The following is a 20,305-nucleotide window of genomic DNA, read 5'->3' on the forward strand; positions in this document are numbered from 1 at the left end:
TATTCTACTCTACTCTACTCTACTCTACTCTACTCTACTCTACTCTACTCTACTCTATTCTATTCTATTCTATTGTTAGACTTGATTTATTTATCTAGTTTTAATATTAAATAAAAAGGCTTTTGCTACTTGTGCCAGCCTTTGCCAAAGAGGAAGCTAATAAAACTTTCATACATTCTTGTGTGCTTTGTGAGGTCTCAGGTAATCTTTTTGTTAAGGATGCTGCCATTCAATTTTCTGGGTTTGCAATTAACATGTGTATTTCTACAAACAAATTGTTTATTTGTATCAGTAGAATAGTTTTAAGTGCTGGAAAGCTCACTATATTTTGTTTAATTACCTAATTGCGTCTTGAAAAATTTATTATTTTATTGTTCTTTGAATCAGATTTTTGTCTAAATTAGAATTATTAAAATGGCTAACAATGAAGTATGGATAAAATAATGAAGTTAAATGATTAAGAAATATAAACTAAATATATTAAAAAACAGTAACAGTAACATATTTAAGTTTATTTCAACAACAAGATAACAAATGTCAAAAGCTTTTCTGTATAGAAACATTTTTGCCTATGGGAAAAAGAATCAAACGGATATGAAGGTAGCTTGGGTTTTGAGGACGAGGATGGTTTGGCAGAAATGCATGTCAAGGCATTAAAGAAATCAATAATAAAACTGATAATTATAGGAAAGTTTTATAATTTGAATTAGGATTGCAGTGTAATAGAAGAAAGGTACTGTTAGTCCCTCCTGCAGTGAGACAATAAAATAGAAAAGGGAAATGAATTGTGGTAAAATCCATGTTTTGTGGTAATCTTAGGAAAAACACTCCATTTGACAAATATTCCATCCTATATGAATCCAGTAGTACAAACCATGTCTAGACCAGCCATATAGGCCTGTCTGCATTGGTTTTGTTTTGTATAGATGATACAATTATGTTCTGTATGCCCTTAGTAGATCTAAGAAATCTTAAGGCACTTATCCTTTTCTATTCCTAATGTATGGATCACAAATATGTAAATGCCATTCTAATGTATAGCCCTTCTTGAAACTGTTCAATCAGAATTTCTAATGACCTTGTTTGGCGTTTTCAACCATGTCTCTAATTTTCTACTTATGCCAGCATCTAATGCCTCAAATATAGATGAGTCTTTATCTTCACCTAATATAACATGTTATCGGTACCATGAACTGCTGCAATAGCTTCTTAATACATGCCTTATGGAGAAAAATGAATCTGTTGGCCTTATCCTTCTGCATTGTCCTTTCTATTCATCTTAGTCTAAGAGTTTATTTACACTGTCTTTTATCCAATTATCATGGAAAGGTACATGACAAATATCCCGTTCTTCTCCTTGAATATGTGAATACTGTAAGCACATCTACAAACTTGCACAATTCAATGCAGTTGGTATAGAAATTAGTTGCAAGATTGTTTAGACTTGTACTATAAATTGAAGATTTTAAATTTTTTGTTCATTTTATATAATAATAGGCTAATATATCATTGGTGATTAACTACATTGCTACCTTTTATATTTCTTTTGATTGTACAGATACTCCTCATTTAGAAGCCCCAATTCAGACTGGCAACTTGGTTGTTAAACAAAGTGGTTGCTAAGTGTTTATGATCTTATTTCAGCTTTCCTTTGCTTTACAGAAGGTAATAAATGTGAGGATTGCTTGTAAAGTTACTTTTTCATCACCATAAATGCAAATGGTTGCTAAATTAGGTAGTCAGTAATCAAGAACTCCCTATATTGTCCTGTTTGTTTTGGTCAACTCTATAGTTTATTATTATTATAGTTGATCACATAGTCAGCCAGTGTTTAGATAGAATATAGCATGTTTATCCAGCTATCAAGTCCTATCCAAAGAACTGGGATAAGCAGATGTTGTTTGATGCTATTAAAGGTGTTCTTGCAGGAGGTAAACTGTTCCAAGTAAAGCTGCTTTTTGCAATTGACTGATAGTGATTTTGTCAATGCTGATGATGTTCAGGTGTGCTCCAGATGTTTTTGGATTACATAAAAAGCATCTATCATTATTGGTATTATATTTGTTCTCCTTTGTCACAATTGTTCTTCTGTTTGCAAATCTTTGTATTTGGTGATTTTTTCCGCTAGTTCTTTGTCTTCTATTTTGCTGGCTTATTATTATTATATACATAACAATGTGAATTCACAGCTGGCTGTTCTTTAACTGGCATTTTATTTTTCGTATTCTGCCTTTATTATTTGTACAAATAACTCAAGGTTTTTTTTTAAAAAAAATTCAAGTTATTTTTAAAAATAACGTTATTTTTACAAATAACTCAAAAGTATTGGTCTTCATACACATCACGTTTTTCTCAATAATCCTAGGAAGTTATAATGTATAGGCATAATATATGTCAGATCCAAGTAGTGTGGCCTTTTGTAATTGATTTTATCAATGCACAGATTTTCTAAGTGCCATTCAAGATTCTATAGCTGTTTTTAACTCTGTTGCTATGGTTTATGTAGTAATGTATTGCACTATAATATGTAGAATTTTTTTTAACATCTTAGAGTCTTCAGATTAGAATGGCATATAAATATAAATAAGTAAATTCTGACATGTTTGAGAGATCAAAGACATCAACTGGGGTCAAGATTTTTTTTTTTTAATTTCAATAATATTTTGCAAAATCCTTTTGTGCCATGATACACTTGCCAACATTCCTCAGCATGTACAGTTGGAATACTTAGCATGTTGGTGCTGTCAGGAAACCAAAGTCTGGAGAGGCTGAGATGGTGGTGTGAAATGACTACAGCTGTCTCACAAGTGGGTGAACTCAGGACTTTGTAGATTTTGTTTTGATTTGATTTTGGAACAGGAATTTTAAACTCTGTTACATCTATTTTAGGATTTTTTTCAATTTTCATCTATTTTCCAACTTAAAAGGTAGGAGAATAAAACCAGGCAGTGTAGTCAAATGATTCTTTGAACTGTAAAAAAGTTAGAGGGACAAAGTCTGGGTTTATAATCAGCAAAGTAGAATGTGTGAACAGTGTGACATCTGGGTGTCATACATTCTAATACAAATAAAACTATCAAAGTTAATCATAATTATCACATTCAAACAACTTATATATTTCTAGTAAATAATACACATTTGTCTAAGATTGCAATCTATCATTGTTCAGTTATCCCACGTTTTCTCTTGTTATTGCTTTCATTTTATTATATAAAAATGTATACATTGATATTCCCCCTTCTCTTATTTCTATCACCTATTCTAGCTTTTAATCATATCACCCTTTTTTTTCCTTTCAATTCCTTTGTCCCTTCCTCGTATTGTTTCCAAATTTTTCCCTGGAATTCCCAAGTATTCACTAGTATTCCAGTTAAAAATATTCATGTAACTTGTATTATAAATTGTTGATTGTTGTTGAAAAGCTCTTAAACTTTTTAAAGTTTGTTAAAATAAAAAAATCGTCAGTGAAAACATTAACATTGATTGGATGAAAATCTAATAAACATAAGCTATGTAGGTAGTAAGCAGGAATGTGAAGAACTTCATAGGATTAACCAATGCATCAATTGTTTTCTGTGGAAAAGCATGTTGGTAGTCTCTCAAATGAGCCCATCCACTTTATTTGGGGGTTATCATTCAAGATCTGCCACCTACCCAGAGTGGTAATGTTTTCACTCTACTAAATATCTTAGCTTCTTCAAACTGTGGTATTTGAAGCATGGAAGGGAAAACATTTGGCCTCTGACCCAATTACTTGTTAACAACACAACAGCCTACATCGCTGGAATGCCTGGGCCAAAACATTCTCACAGTTGAGTTGCTTATGGGCAGTGCTGTACAACTCTTGCTATTATTTGCAGCTACCCTCTGATCTGTAAAACTGCAAAGCTGCTGCAGAGGCTATTAATGGGTTTCTTCTCTTTGAGCCAAGGGAGTCATTTTCTATCAGTCATCATGTCTAGTTATCATTGTTACAGGTGAAACTCGAAAAATTAGAATATCGTGCAAAAGTTCATTTATTTCAGTAATGCAACTTAAAAGGTGAAACTAATATATCAGATAGACTCATTACATGCAAAGCGAGATAGTTCAAGCCTTGATTTGTCATATTTTTGATGATTATGGCTTACAGCTCATGAAAACCCCAAATTCACCATCTCAGAAAATTAGAATATTACATGAAATCAATAAAACAAGGATTGTACATAGAACAATATCGGACCTCTGAAAAGTATAAGCGTCCATATGTACTCAGTACTTGGTTTGGGCCCCTTTTGCATCAAATTACTGCCTCAATGTGGTATGGCATGGATGCTATCAGCCTGTGGCACTGCTGAGGTGTTATGGAAGACCAGGATGCTTCAATAGCGGCCTTCAGCTCTTCTGCATTGTTCGGTCTCATGTCTCTCATCTTTCTCTTGGCAATGTCCCATAGATTCTCTATGGGGTTCAGGTCAGGCGAGTTTGCTGGCCAATCAAGCACAGTAATCCCTTGGTCATTGAACCAGGTTTTGGTACTTTTGGCAGTGTGGGCAGGTGCCAAGTCCTGCTGGAAAATGAAGTCAGCATCCCCATAAAGCTCGTTTGCGGAAGGAAGCATGAAGTGCTCCAAAATCTCCTGGTAGACGGCTGCGTTGACCCTGGACTTAATGAAGCACAATGGACCAACATCAGCAGATGACATGGCTCCCCAAATCAACACAGACTGTGGAAACTTCACACTGGACTTCAAGCATCTTGCAGTGTGTGCCTCTCCATTCTTCCTCCAGACTCTGGGTCCTTGGTTTCCAAATGAGATGCAAAGGTTGCTCTCATCAGAAAAGAGGTCTTTGGACCACTGAGCAACAGACCAGTTCTTTTTTTCTTTAGCTCAGGTAAGACGCTTCTGACGTTGTTTGTTGTTCAGGAGCGGCTTGACAAGAGGAATACGACATTTGAAGCCCATGTTCAGGATCCGTCTCTGTGTGGTGGCTCTTGATGCACTGACTCCAGCCTCAGTCCACTCCTTGTGAAAGTCCCCAACACTTTTGAATGGCCTTTTCCTGACAATCCTCTCCAGGCTGCGGTCATCCGTGCCGCTTGTGCACCTTTTTCTTCCACACTTTTCCCTTCCACATAACTTTCTATTAATGTGCTTTGATACAGCTCTTTGGGAAATCCAGCTTCTTTTGCAATTACCTTTTGAGGCTTTCCCTCCTTATGGAGGGTGTCAATGATGGTTTTCTGCACAACTGTCAGGTCAGCAGTCTTTCCCATGATTGTGATTCCTACTGAACCAGACTGAGAGACCATTTAAAGGCTCAGGAACCCTTTGGAGGTGTTATGGCTTACTTAGCTGATTAGAGTGGGACACTTTGAACCTAGAATATTGAACCTTTTCACAATATTCTAATTTTCTGAGATTGTGAATTTGGGGTTTTCATGAGCTGTAAGCCATAATCATCAAAAGTATGACAAATCAAGGCTTGAACTATCTCGCTTTGTATGTAATGAGTCTATCTGATATATTAGTTTCACCTTTTAAGTTGCATTACTGAAATAAATGAACTTTTGCACGATATTCTAATTTTTCGAGTTTCACCTGTATTTCAACCTGGCTAAAGCTTCATGGAAGCATTCTATTGTATATTCTTGGGCTTTATAAAGATTCCAATAACCTCAGTTGCTCCACAGATTACTTTTAGAATGATCTCATTGGGGGGGGGGAGGAATCATGTACAGTTAAAAAATGCCCATGAACAAGAATTAATATACCACTTCCACTCTCTTCTGCAATGTTCAATGACAAGAGAGTGAGAATGCGCTACATATTTTCCTTTCATGCCAGGTAACAATGAAGCTCAACAGGCTTGTCCAGCAATCACATGAATTTAGTGTTAGTTCTAAATCATCCCCCTTATCCTTGATGCTGCAGGCAAGTGAAAGGCAGAAAGTTTAAAACCACTCAATTTGATCCCATACCTCAGTAGCTGTTCTACTAAGATTTCACTGTTGTCCGTTTTGCTATTTTATAAGGAGAATGGAGATCAAATTATAACATTTGTTTTAACTTACAGTAAACAGTTCTCTGAAAGCTGTACTGTTTCAGAAACATAGACTGCTTCACCTATGGTGAGCCCATTTTCATTGCTATCATCTTAATTTATTTTATTGAGAAGATTCGTAAAATACATTTTAAACTAAACGTTACAAATGAAATATAGCCAAACAGTAAAACAAAGCCCAAACACCCTCTCCTCCAGATCTGTTAAAGCTACTGTGTTTGTTAATGGTGTATTTTAATTCATCTTGCCCTGTTTGTTAATTTGCTAATTTATTGCATTTACATCTGACAGCTCCAGGTTTACAGATGGTTGTCCCCTAATTTACCTGCAGAGTAATGATTATAGACTAAGAGAAAGTTAACTAAATTCATCTAAGAGAGGTTCATCATGGTTTAAAGCTGATATCTTAACCTGTATTGTTCTTAATTAGGTAGCTCTGTATCTCTAACAAAGGAAAAGCTAAATAATTGCTTCACCTGGAGACAAAACAGCATACAGGGGGGAGGCTCAAAAACTTTCCACATGGTGCTTAAAAAACAACCTGCACCTGAACATCAACAAGACCAAGGTGTTGGACTTCCGGAGGAAGAGAAAGGAACCTGCTCCACTTTACATTGAGGGGGGCTGTGTAGAGAGAGTTTCCTCCTTTAAATTCCTGGGAGTCCATCTCGGTGAAGACCTCTCCTGGAAAAACAACATGATCCAGGTGGCCAGGAAGGCCCAACAGAGACTCCATTTCCTTAGGGTCTTGCATAAAAACAGGGTGGAACAACAACTGATGACCTTCTTTTACCAGTCCACAATAGAAAGTGTCCTCACTTATTGCATCACGGTATGGCATGCTGGTCTGACAGCCGTGGCTAGAAAAACATTACAGAGGGTGGTGAGTACAGCACAAAATATCGTGGGCTGTCCCCTGATACCACTAGATGAGATTGCTAGGGCTCGTTGCCTTAGAAGAGTGAGGAAAATTCTCAGGGACGACTCTTACCCTGGTCATCACTTCTTTACCCTCCTACCATTGGGAAGGAGATATAGAAGTACAGCCAGCCGCACAAACATGCTGAAGAACAGTTTTTATCCATGGGCTGTCAGACTCCTGAATGAGAAATAACATCATAACTATGTATTATGATGGACTGCAGGGCCGGCGCAATGTGTAACATGTTCATACTGATGAAATAGGACTGGGTGTTTTGTTAATATGATTTATTGGGTTAGGGATTTTCTGTCTTCATTGTGTTGTGTGTGGGGGGTGCACTGAGGGAGCTCAACCAATCTCATTAACATATGTTGTGCACTGATAATAAAGATTTGAAACCTAAGTGTTTGTAAAGAACTACATTTATTGCAATGGTGTGCAATAAATACTTTTAAGTAGAATGAAAATCATTAATAAATAAATCTGTGTGCTGTTAAAAGGAAATCATCTTAATCGTTAAAAACAAAGTAGCAAACGGATTGCATTGGTTTGGTTTTAATAAAGGATTTGTTGTATGTATGGATTGACATAGTCTCTTATATGTTCCTCGTGAGAAAATGAAACTAGCTAGCGTCTACAAGCCTGAAACAATTTGGTAATTCTTTTGTTTAGAGAAAATTCCAGTGTATACTGAGCTATAGTTGAGTCCACAGCTTCAATTACATACCACTACAGCAGGATTTTTTTTTTTTGAGGCTAATTTTGGTAGAAGATTACAGTTGATGCTTAGATATATTCTTCCAGCTACTAGTGATCTTATAAAATAGCTACTTTCCATTAGGAAAGTACAGTTTCTAAAGAAAACTGAGGACAAAGACTCCCCACCTAATAGAATTTCTTTTCCATAAAAGTATGCTTGTCCGAATGATACGGTGGCATGGAGAAAAGAGACTACTTAGAGCTGCTCCCCCAACCCTACCTATTTTGCCTGGCTAAGAACTTCAGAGAAACCAGCCTGCTGCGACTAAATCCTGAGTCTTGGAATTCTTTTCTTGTGATGCAGGCTTCAGCAAGATCTGTCAGCATCTGAGAATAGTCTAAACGTCACCAGAAATCAACTTGGTGCCTTGCCTCTCAGCAAGTGCTTATGGGATATTGTTTTCTGTTCGTTTCCCTAAGTAGGATTATGCAAAAGCTGGAGTGTTGCAGATACTTGCTTTCTGAACATAATTGTACATGTTGATGTGGACTTTTTTTTTTGGTGCTAATCCAGTATTAAACTCAAGGTCTCTCACCTTTGGAGAGAAGTGACATGTTTGTTGCAATTTGGTATACTGCGTAATTAAGAAGTACTGCAGACTTCTGCATAATACAGGGCATATGCAAACACAATCCTTATGAGTATGAACTTATAACGGTGGCATACTTCTACTACTACTACTACTACTAGTAGTAGTAGTAGTAGTAGTAGTAGTTTTCCTGCATTTACAGCATGAACAATTCCTTCTTTGAATGAGTAAACAATTGATTCCATGTGGGAAATTGGGGTTTGGTCTGTCTGTGGTTGATACTAATGGAAGCCAGTTCCAATCTGCTGAAAGTTGGCATTTCAGGGGATGCCTTCTTGATTAGGACTGAGCTCTCTGAGTTTAGTAACTGAAGCCTTCTGTATTTTCCACTGTTATTTAAAGCTTCCAATAAGGAAAGAGCTAAAAATAGTCTCTTCAGCTGGTCCTTGGAATATGTACAGTGAGTGGCATGCCTTGAGTGTCCTCTGAATCTCATACTCAAAGGAGAAAATGTGAGATGTATCTGATAACTAGTAAAATGTACTTCACGTTGGCACTAATTTTAAATGTACTTCTCTTTAGCACCAGTTTTTATAAAACTAAGCTGGCTGCTTTACAAATTTCTTGCATTTCTGGTTATGAGCATGAGGCTTCTGGCTAGTGCCAAGACAGGCCTATCTCATCTCCTACATGCTTGGCATGCCAAAATATTTGCTATCAGTAATTCAGTATATTTGTGAGCCATGTACATCAGCCATATAGTGATTTTTTTTTTTTTACAAAGATGATTGTGGTCTGTATTTATTTAGTACATAATTATTTCAAGCAGCAGGATAATTATCTCAAGCTTTAAAGACATGGCTGGCACCCCATTTTCTTTATATATGACTTACAACACTATTTAAAACAAAAGTAATAATAAGGGTCTTTGGAAAAAATATGAGCCTCCATTGCAGCCTATACTCACTTCTTGCAAACATGGTTATGGGTGAATAATCATGTGGCTAAATGGAATCATGTGTGTTTCTTTGTACAGATATCTGCATCTGAATGACAAGCAACACATCTTACATAATTAACTGCCCCAAAGGATTAGATGTAATGTGGTAAAGGAGAAATATCTATGTGATTGTATTTTTTACATGTGACTGACTTACTATGTTGAGAAGTCTTCATGCAGTTGATATTTTAGGCACCTACAATCTCTTTAGTTGAATGAACTGAACTTCAACATTTTCTGGTTTTCTCAGGAAAACATCTTTTTAGTAGCAGCAACAGAAACTCACATCTGTACTTGATGTGTTTTGGTACTGCTTGGAACCTTACTAAATGCCTTTCCTGACAAAGCCTTCCAGATGCCTTTGATTGTGATTCCAGTTTATGAGAGGTTTTGAGTGGCTTTCTGAATGTGAGATGTTTTGTACTACTTATGGAAAAATAATTATCTCCAGTGGTAGAATGCTGCTGGTTTAACAACCTGTTCGGTGAGTGCATGCTTTGTGCGTGCACACGTGCTTTGTCTGTGCGCGCACTCAAGGCACTTGCATGCAGCGCTGAAAATGGAGTATTTAGAAACTCAGCTGCTAATCTTCCAAGTCAGCAACGGCAAGTAGAACAGCAAAGGGGGGGGAAATCAGCTGTGCCACACGATTGAGATGAGCTACAAAGCAGGAAATAAAGGACTGGATAAAGCGGGAGTGAGTGGGTGGGGCCAACTGATCGTCAGTGCTTCCGGTTCACCTGAACCAGTCTGAACCAGCTGAATACCACCTCTGATTATCTCCCATATAAAAATTCTTGTAGAATATTGCTATTTACAAATGGTGGTCAAAGAGCTATCTTCTGCAAGCCAATGTACATTTGGATTGTTTTGGTTTGATTTGTGTAATAATGTTTTAACACATGTGGTTTGATTGCATGGTTGTTCTGACTTCTGGATTTGCCATTCTACCATACCTTGGAGCAGTTATTGTTTCTATTCTTCTCTTTATATATTTTTAATGATTTATTTAAAAGGTTTGTATTGGTGCCCATCTTCAGAAATTTGGGCAGGTCATGTGGTCCTTTGTCCTTGAGAGGATGTGTGTGAGACATTTGGGACAGTAAGAAAGGGTCTTGCTTATAATGTATTGCACAATTATTTTTATTTTAGTTGTGTTGGAAATCACTTGGAATAAATGTTAGAAAGAGTGAATTATTTTAAAAACTAGAGAGCAGATATATTAGTTATATAAACCACATGATTATTTGCAATCATGATTATTCTTTGGCTGAAGTTGGCATTAGGGTTAAGCACAAGGGTGGGTTCTACTTACCTTTACTACGGGTTCGCAACGGGGCTGTGCGCGCTCCCTTCACTTGCGCATGCACATGCTTGCTCGCTTCACTTGCACACGCACGTGCTTGCTTCACTTGCGCACGTGCACGCTCTTCTGCACATGCACAGAAGCGTTCTGATGACATCGGGGTCAGTGGGTGGAGCCTCCCACCGGTTTTACTACCGGTTCTATAGAACTGGTGTGAACCGGGGGCAACCCACCCCTAGATAAGCATATCTTTCAACAGGGAAGTGAAAAAGACATATTCATTCTGTATATAAGAGGCTTGCAGTATTCAAAGAAGAATCCTGCAAAATAAGAGTCATGTGGTTATGTTCTTCACAGATGATAATAATCAACATCTTCCTAGGTCTAGGAAGACAGAGAAAGAGAGATCTGTGTTTGATTGAATTAATATAACAAAATACAATTTCCTGGATCTCTTCTGGTCATGCTACTATGTCCTGACCAGTTAGTAATCTTTTGCTTTTTCACTGTCAGAATGTAATAGGACATTCAGAGGGTGCTGAAAATGTAGGCAGGACAAGGTATTGCTATACAGATTTATTTATTGTGTTCAGTGTAAGGGATTTCTCTATTGGTTCATTTATAGGAGGAGAGATCACTTTTGTATCATTCAAAGTCATGCAGTTGGCAAATATTACTACTGAGCTTGTTAAACTCAACTCTGATTTCCTCTCTAGATAAAAAAATGTACAACCTTTTGAAGTAGAATTCAGTTGTTGAATTTTCAGGGGCCTGTTTGTAAATGGAGATGACCTTTTCAGTCAAGGTCCCAAATGCTCGTCAGCTACTAAAGATCACATGAAAATATGTCAGGAAATGGTCAAATTCCAACATTGGTACTTACGTATAAATACCATCAAACATCAAGCCATTCATATTTAGGTTGCAGTGCTATACATATTTACCTGGCACTATGACTCATTGAACTCAGCGGAGTTTCAGATAAGTATGAATCAGAATGCAGGTTGTGTTTGCTTAGTGACTTTTCAAAGTTAGGACAGACTTCCCCAGTTATTTATCACCTGGTTCCAGAGCTCCAACAACTGCAACTTCCCTCCTTCAGGTGATTTCATTTTGGGCTCATGGCAACCAGTTCACATTTAAGGTTATTTGTAGGGTCCCGTGGTCACGTGACTGTGATTTTTTTTTTTTGCATTATTATTTTTTTGCATTTTTGGTCGGTTTCCATTATTTACCTCTGGTTTCCAGCATGGATGTTTTTTATCCATTGAAGAAAATGGGTTTGTGCAATTACTATGACCTTCAGTTAGCAACCATATTTGGTTAATGATTGTCACAAAAAAGGTAGTAAAATAGAGCACAGTTACATGGTGACCCGCTTAACGACTGACCATATATGACCATAATTCCAGGCTCAATTGCAGTCATATGTTGAGGACATCTGTGGTACCAAATGCTTGACCACATTTGCTAAATTGCTTTTATATGAAATGTATATGAAATTTGTACTGTTATTGGGCTAAGAGGAAGTCTATCTATATTAAACTGCCTTTGCCAGGTGTCCAAATTTTATTTTGAAAATCCGAAATGAAAATAATTCCATCCAGGTGAGGTAGACTTTAATAATATTCAGTAGAGATTCTAAAAAGGTAAGAAGCCTGCTTTTTCACCATCAGAAGATGTTCATGTTTGGAAGGGGGTAGGAGGAAAATGTGAACAAGGGAGGTAGAATTCTATGAAGAAAAAATGGGCAGGAGTAGAAGTCTTACTTCATTTCCCCAAGCCAAACATTCCTAAAGTGACAATTTCTCCTATTGTTAAGGAAGTTTCAGGACTGTTTGTAAGTAACTGTCCACTTATTTTAGGCATTTGAGCTGTCATTGGGAAATAAGTGGACTCTGACTTGTATGTATTTTAAAGCGGTGCTAATTAAAGTAAGGACTTAAAGAAATTAAATTATGTTCTTATTTATTTCATAATTTATTAAAGACTTAAAGAAATTAAATTATGCTCTTATTTAGAGCTTATTTAGCCCTTTAATTAAACTGATCTTTAATGGTGTAGGAAGAAATATCCTTCTGGGTTCAGCTCCAAGTGGGGAAAAAGACACTGGAAACATGGAGACTGCTTGGAAAGATGGTTTAATGGTGGACAGGATCACATGGCTTGAGTTCCTGAACAGAAAAGGGCTGAGAGTCAGCAAATCCCCGGGTTTTATGCTCTCTCTGGCTTTGAACTTCCTGGGGCCCCAAAAGTGTATCCTGATTGGTTGTCAGACTCCCAGGGGGTGGGGGGTCTTAGCTAGCCTTGCTGGCTGATGTAATCTTCCCATGTGCCATGTGGTGAGTTTCTGTCCTAGATGGGTCCCATTGTCTTGCAGATGAGGTCCATTGACAAAGATTGAGTTTCTGCCTCTGGCCCATTAACAAAAGGGTGGGGGCAGGAAGGTGGGAGCTGCTTTGTCTTTAAAACATGCTTCTCCATTTCTCATCCAGGGAAACATAATATTCTGCCTTTTTAATATTTCCCAAAATATTTCATTCTTCTAGGAAAGGGGTGGGTGCTAACTTCCTACAATGGTTTAGTTCCAAAGAATAACTTGTTTTGCACAAACGAACTCAATGAATATTGAATTACGAGATCTGTTTAACTCAATCTACATCTTTTCAGTAATTGTCTCAGATTGATACTGGTATGTTGCTAAACCTCTTTAGGATTTTGGACTTCAGTTTGGAAATGAGTTTGTATTTAGTATAGTGCTCTAATTGTTAAAACAGAAAATATGAAAGGGATATAATTGAATACCTGAGTCATGTTTCTTTGGCAGAATGTGAGTGGGAGAAAGAATTTTAATAGAATTGTGAGAATCTCAGTTGGTACTCTAAAATGGAAAGTTTCTCGCATTCCATAGAGGCAAACTTGAAAATCTGATTTCAATATGCTGAATGCAATACAACTGTAGCCATGAAAGTATGTGGGGAACTGTTTGGGTATTTTTGTTGCACTGATTTGCTGAAATAGAGCAAATACAGGGTTGCTATCTTCATTAGGGAAATATAAATGTTTATTTCTACTTCTGTACAGGCAGCATTTGAGAACGAAGGTAGCATTTTTTGGCTTTATTTCTTTATTCCCTACAGACATCAGATCCAGTGTGTTTATAAGCACAAATTTGGCAAGTAGAAAATGATATCTTTTAACTGAGTAGCTAGATATTTTGAAGGAGGAGATATGGAGACTTGCTGGTGACTCCTAACATAATTCCTAGATGGTGGTTTTATAGCTCCTTGGTAAGTTTAGATCACATCAAGATAATGAGCTAAGTAGCCATGCTGTGTTGCAACTTCCTGTCTCTATGGTTGCTAAACAATTATTTTAAAAAAGCTCCTAAAATGAGGAAATTAATGGTTCTGGGTGAGAATTTCAGATTAAAGAGTTTACTTGATGAAGAAATAAATAAAAGCTTCCTTTTCTTTAATTTTGTCATCTCTTCTTCCTATGTTTCTGATTAATAAGGTAAATGAGTGTCAAATGAATATGATAGTTGAGTTTGAGATCAGCTTGGGAGATGATTTATGCTTTTGCTTCTTATTGATGAACTTGAGGAGATAGTCGTGTGAGTGCTCTCAAAACTCATGAAATTCTAATATTCCTCACAGGAGCAGTTTTCTTCATTTTGGAAAGCAGCAGATAGGAATAAGCTATATGACCAAAACATTGGTTACTGCATGTGGGTCACAGTTGACTATATGAATACCTTTTCCAAAACCTCATATCAAATTTAGAGGTTAATTTAATTTGGTCAATGCTGACATTCAAATCTGCTGTCTTCTGTAACTTGTATGGGTCAGGAACTTCAAACCAATTAAAGTCTTCTATTTTGCTATCACAAATTGTGGTGCATTTGAATTAGTCAGCTAACCAAGAATCTGTACATCACTAATTGAGTCCTGAATTCATACTCCTATGATTGTATGAATTAACAATATATGGAGAACAATGTTTTCAATGAAGCAAGAACTTTGTCTTATTTTTCTATTGTTGAGAAATTATTTAATGTGGACCATTATCTGACTGGTGTTAAAAGCATGAACTCTGTTTAAGGCAATGTTGTCTGGTATCTATTTTCTTTTTGTCCTGAATTAGAGAATTAGAATTAGAGTTAAAAAACTCATAATAATTCACAATGTTTACAATGTTCCTACTGCAAAGCTTTAGGCTCTTTTGCTGTGTTTAGAAGCAAAAATGTAAGTTATCCATTGCTAAAACAAACTCTTTGCTGTTGTTTCCTAGATAAATGATTCAAAGTTGAGCGATAACCTGATGAGTCTAACTATTAGGAATTCATATTTGAAGTTATTACAATTTTAAAAGGATTGATCAGAATATCTTTCTTCTTCCATGTGAAGTTCTCCCAGCAGGCTTATGCTTAAAGGTAAAACCACGTGACTGATTCATGCAGAATAACTTTTTAATCCAATAATTTAGCTAAATTGTGGAAACACCTTTAGTGCATCTTTTATTGGCTGTGAAGCCTGCAGTGTGGCTAAAATCCTATGTCTGTTTGCTTGGAATGCATTCTGCTGGCCATAGTGAAGCTTACAGTGACTGTGTATGAGGTTTGGACTGCCAGTAGGATTGGTTGACTGATGACCTACTGAACAGGGGAATATTGCATTTCTCTTAGTAATCCAACCTTGATTTTTCAAGATAAAAAAATACCACGTTTTATGTGTAAAGAGACTCCACCCAAATATTAATAACCTTTTAATGTTACATGTGGGTGTTTGTGTGTGTGTTTATAAGTTTTTATGAACTGGAACTCTCTGTTTCAACATGGACCCCTGGGGGGGCTGCGGTGTCATCACAGGGGGTCTGCGAAAGCTTGAAGAAATGTTATGATTTAAATCTTGAGTTAAGTCTTGGTAGTTTGTGCCCATGGTCCTTGGCACAAAAGGTATTTAAAGGAGGGTTGTGGTGAAGAAAAGGTTTAAAACCAGTGCTCTACTTCAACAAGAGATTATACAGTTGGATCACTTATAAGGGAAAGTTACTTTCTCCAGTAATGTGCATTTCTCTGCTTAGAATATTGTTTCAAGTACAGTGTAGTTCTGAGAACAGAGAAAATGGGTTTCTCTTTGGCTATTCTGGGATCTGGTTTTTCTAGTGTTCCTTCACACTGTATTTCTTGCTTTGAGAAGCTAGAGCATTTATTTATTTAATCAGTGGGTTTCCACAGCAGTGTTGTGTGTGCTGGTTTTGGCATACATTTGAGAAGACTGCCCTCCAGAATGCTTTCTCTCTGCTTGTTTCTTAGTGGCACTCAGAGAAGGAAATATAGAACAAAAAAAAAAAAAGAAAGAAAGAAAGAAAGAAAACAATGACAATAAGATTCTCTGCCCCCCCAAATTTTCCTTCCTTCCTTCCTTCCTTCCTTCCTTCCTTCCTTCCTTCCTTCCTTCCTTCCTTCCTTCCTTCCTTCCTTCCTTTTTCTGCAGCATTCTGTAATTACTAGGCCCCTGCTGGGACCTTTGCGCTGGCAAAGAATTTTGAAATAGATCTGATGGTGAAGTTGATTTTTATCATTCATAAAACATCTCTTGTCAGCCTCAAAGCAAATATTCTTCCAGAATCAGAAATGTGGGGGTGAGAGTTAGTATTCTGCAACATCTGTTTTGTCTTGGACAAATTGCAACAGTAGCAACTAGAAATTGAAGAGCTTCTCTGCAGCTCGGATAAAATTTTAGTATGAATCCTGGGAATATTAGAGCAGTAAGAGTGTATTGAAGAACGTATAAACGTATGTTCTCACTTAGAGTAGGCATCTCATCCCATTCTTTACCCTTATCTGATTGCTTGCTGGATCAGTCCTTGTACAGATAATCATCATCTCATCTTGAGGCAATCATTCCCATCCCTGCTGTGATCAAGAGGATCTAAGAAGTGTAGCTACACATTGATAATCTCTGGAAATAATGCAAAAGCTTCTCAATGTAGTTGATCCACATCTTGCTAATCTTGTAGATTTGGCTTAATTGAACATCAGCTCTGAGCTAAGCAATATACTGGACATTCTTGAAGGCCACGTAAGAGAGCAGTGGTGGTTCTCCTGCTCTGTCCAAGTTCAGAACTGTGAATCATCATTCTTTGCCTCCAGGAGTCCTGAACTACCATCTATATCTGGGATCTCCAACAGTTGCTGAGAAGGATGTATCTGTCATTTGCAAATAGTCATAACCTATGAAATTTGTGGAAGGCAGTAGTCTTTCTGAGCTTCTCTACTATTTCCTGCAAAAAAACAAACAAACAAACCCTAAAAAACCTTCAGAACCCCTAACTTTGCATCCACAAAGTTTGTAACACTATTATTGAGGGTTAGCAATGTATACAACTGTGAATTGAATTTCTCGAAGTATTAAAATCCATATGCTTCTTTATTTGAAATAGGTATGTCACATTGTGTTTTAACAATAAAAAGTGCAATCAGATTAACAACTAGAAATTATGCTTTTTTCTCTCAGCTCCTAAAGAAGAATGATTTAATATCATAAGCCATGTTGTCTTCTTGAGTAGAGTGAAAGCTCTGTAATCTAACCCATCCCTAGGCATTTTGAATGTGCTATATATAGTTGCAGTTTTCTTAGAAGTTTATTTTCATCTCTCTTCATAAATATATTTTTATAGTCATTAGTCACTTCTTTTCCCCCTTCTCACATCAAATGTTTGGAGAGTAGAAAGTTCAAAATTGATTTAATTTGAAACTGGTTAAGTTAATTGTTCTTTGCTGTATTGAAAAGAGTAATATGCACATTTGTTGTTCTGTATAAGTAAGTTGTATGCATTATGTGATATTGAGCAAAGATGCTTCTTGAAGTTAATAATAATTAATTCTTGAACAAGCACAACAGTTTGTATCCCGAAGCAAGAGATTATAGGGTCATAAAAAATAAATTATCCAAACGTATGTTGAAATCATCTCAGCCAAGACTGCAAGATCCCCAAAATTCCTCAGTGATCTTTCTGTTTCATCTTTTAGAGGAAAAAAAAAAAAACCCTGATCAGTTTCTTGAAGAAACTCTTAAAGAGAAGACAAGAGAATTAACTGTAACTAGGCCTGCTTCTAATCAATGGGGAGAGCTTGTTGAAGTATCAGAAAGAATGGGAATTTTTTGATGAAATGATCATATCATGTTGGAGTTCAAGATAGCATAGAAAAAGAGAAAGTATAAACCTGAATTGAATAGATAAAATAGATATGAATAGAGGAAACATTAGGACAGGGACGGTAGGCATGTTTGTGCTCTTATGCACGCCCTTTACAGACCTCTTAGGAATGGGGTGAGGTCAACAGTAGATAGTCTAAGGTTAAAGTTATGGGGGTTTGGGGAAGTAACCACAGAGTCAGGTAGTACATTCCAGGCATTGACCACTCTGTTGCTGAAGTCGTATTTTCTGCAATCAAATTTGGAGATGTTTACCTTAAGTTTGTATCTATTGTGTATTATTGCGGTTGAAGCTGAAGTAGTCATTGACAGGTAGGATGTTGTAGCAGATAATTCTGTGTACTACGCTTATGTCAGACTGAAGGTGACATAGTTCTAAATTGTCTAATCCCAAAATTATGAGCCTGATAGCATAAAGTATTCTATTGTTATGGATGTTGGATAGTTTGAAATTTTTGGTCCCACAGTCACAATTCAGTGATGCTATTTTGCTCCACTTATAGAAGATAGTCAGCACATCTTCCATGGCCAATGTGAATTCGGTTCAGTGATGTCCATCTTGCATGAGGCTGGTCAAATCCAGCTGTTTTTTTCAAGATGCAAGCCGAACTTTGACATTGTGTGGGGGCAATTTTCTATTCAATGCTGTTTCCACATATTGTGTATGTCAAATCATCTTCTACAAGTACTTTAGCAATAGAATTAGCAGGATATTTGAATCTCAACCTGTTTCACTCCAGGCTGGCTACGTCGCTCAGTATTAGCAGCTGGGAGTTGTCAATAATCTTCAGGTATTCTTGGAAGAGGCCATTTTTTTGAATTACTTCTGGGGGTGGTATATGGTTTAGAATAGGCAGCCAGTATGTGGGAGTAATTCGGATCGTCCCACTAGCAATCCTCATTGACTCATGCAAGTGTGTATCAATCCTGTTCGTGTACAGGCTATTAAACCATACTGGGGCCCAATACTTTGCTGCTGAACAAATCAAGCTGAATGCAGATACCTGTAACACGTCCAGTGCCGAACTCCAACTAGTGCCATTCAATTTGTGCAGGATGTTATTTATACTTCTCAATTTGGCAGCATACAAATTTAATGAACAAACACACAAATAAACTTCGGGAACCTTTGTGAATGCAACAGGAACTTTCAACTGAGACAAAAGTTTTAAGAGACATTTATAGGATACGGACAGTGGCTATAATTTTCAAGTAATTCACGTCCTTGTTAGGTTATAAATGCTAAAGCACAAAAAGGAAATGTTGCTCAAAGTTGGAAGAAATAAAAAGGGCTTTTTTTGTGATGCTAATAGAAAAGGGAATTAAAAATGCAAGAGTTAAGCCTGTCTTTAAAAATTTAGACTGCTCAAGATATGATCGAATGCCAAATGAAAGTAAGATGCTTGAGGCAGTACCAATATCTTCAATTCTGGCATTCTTGTTGGATTTTGATTATTTTACTCTGTTCTATTCTATTTTAGACCTGGTTTGTGGCTGCAAATTGCATAGGCCACCTTGGGGATGACTGACATTGGCATATTCAACTTTCTTATATTGACTTCTGATATCATTTGCTATGACATTTTGTAGAGGCCTCTGTGGGTTGAATTTAGGGACCAAGGTCAATATTGTACTCTGTGTGTGTGTGTGTGTGTGTGTGTGTGTGGCGAGAGAGTTTATTTTAAAATGGCCCTGGAATTTTATATGTTTGAGAAGGAAACTACTCAACTCCTTGTTGAAGCCACATTGGTGGTTCATGACACACCCCTACTGAATAGATAATTACCAATATGGTTTCAAGTCCAATTTAAAATAGTGGCTAATTGAAAGACTGCTTAAATGAAATTGTTCTTTGTCTTAAGATCACATCCAGTCAGTTATGAAAATAAGTTAGTAGTACATCCTTTCCTTTTCAGACATAAATATTCTATATACCAGTAAGTTCCTAAAGCTTGTTTGTTTTCTTCAATATTATTTCAAAGTTCTGTTTCTGTTTGTTTGAACTGGATTGTTTTGAAATGGTGTATAAAACAAATCAATACATTTGAGCTATTTGTATTTAGATAAGAAATAGAAACAAAAACAAAAACAAATGTGATATATTGCATTGATGTTTCTATGCTGTCAGTAGGAATTAAGCTCAACTTGAAGGAATCTTACTTTTTGTTTTGTTAAACTCAGGAGCTAAAGTTTTGAAATTTGAAATGCATTTATGTAAATAAATCCTACCAGCAAATAAATACAGATGAACAAACATCTGATGGCTCTGAAAAACTTATCTCTCTTGTTTGATTAGCTTTGATTATGTTGGTAGAAATAAATTTGCAGGTCAGATATTACAGATTCATTCATCCTGGAATTACCACTGTTATTCTGACATAGGCTTTTAATATGTGACATAGCTAGAATTTTCTCAGTGGATTTTCCTAACCACAAAAATCCACTACATCTCTTCTTACATGTCCTATCTATCCCATAAATTCATTCTCATTATCCTGTTCCAAACTTTATTGCTTCTTAA

General features: G+C 36.6%; 1 protein-coding gene across 2 annotated transcripts in view; it reads left to right on the forward strand.

The window, feature by feature from the left end:
- Positions 1-20,305, forward strand: part of TFEB (transcription factor EB) — a 69,629-nt gene that overhangs the window by 26,416 nt on the left and 22,908 nt on the right. The gene's annotated exons all lie outside the window — the stretch shown is intronic.

The sequence above is a fragment of the Pantherophis guttatus genome, chromosome 3 (genome assembly GCF_059756535.1).
Source record: "Pantherophis guttatus breed Tessera chromosome 3, ASM5975653v1, whole genome shotgun sequence".
NCBI lineage: Eukaryota > Metazoa > Chordata > Lepidosauria > Squamata > Colubridae > Pantherophis > Pantherophis guttatus.